This window comes from Trichechus manatus, unplaced genomic scaffold (assembly GCF_000243295.1).
Source record: "Trichechus manatus latirostris isolate Lorelei unplaced genomic scaffold, TriManLat1.0 scaffold00061, whole genome shotgun sequence".
NCBI classification, from domain to species: Eukaryota; Metazoa; Chordata; class Mammalia; order Sirenia; family Trichechidae; genus Trichechus; species Trichechus manatus.
In genome coordinates this window covers 908378-909236 of record NW_004443997.1, presented here as the reverse complement: position 1 = coordinate 909236, position 859 = coordinate 908378, and positions in this window count along the sequence as shown.

Genomic DNA, 859 nt, shown 5'->3' with positions numbered 1-859 from the left:
TGTGTGTGTTTTAATTTTGTTCTACATTTTTCTCCTGCTCTGTTGCTCTGCCTGGGATCCTCTATTGTGACCCCTGCCAGAGCAATTAGCAGTTGCTTTTTGACTTTTTAAGAGAAATTAATAAATAATCCTCTCTTGGCAAGCTCTCCAAAGTATACTGATGTGGGAGACAGGGCTGAAGGGCTGCCTGAGCACCTAGCCAAGTCAGGCTCTACATGGGAAAGGGTGGGAGGATGGGAAAGGGTGCCTCCAGTGGGTGAAGGTGCCAGCAGAGGCTGTGGAAGCGGTGGATGAAGCATGGGCACAGGCAGAACCTAGGAGGTGGGTGGTGTCCGGATCATGATGTGCTACCAAGGAAAGGGATTTGACGTCTTATGAGTTGTAGTCGGCTCGTTCACCACCCGTCCTCTCATAGTAATCCTGTGAATCATCATCTTCATTTAACAGAGGGGGGAACTAGGTTCAGGGAGATGAAGTGACTTGCCCAGGGTCACACTGGCAGAGTGTTTAGGGCCATCAGAGACACCCATTTAACTCCAAATCTCACACTCTTGCCCTTACATGGAACTTTAGAGACTCTGAAGAAACCAGCTGCTGAGGCCTCTCTCTCCAGGGATGGAGCACTAACCACCACTGACAACAAAGAGAGCAGCTGAGAATGTGGTGCAGGAACATTCAGGGCCCTGTTCAGACTCATGCAGGACGCTGGGGCCAGAGCCAGGGCTTTTCCACTGGGCTCTTCCAGGCTTGATCTGCCCTCCTGCAGGGGACACTTCCTCCCTCCTGCCTCACCATTAGTGGACCCTCTTCCACTGCCAGTCCTGGGCCCCCTGCCTTGGGGGAAAAAAAGAGGTTGGGA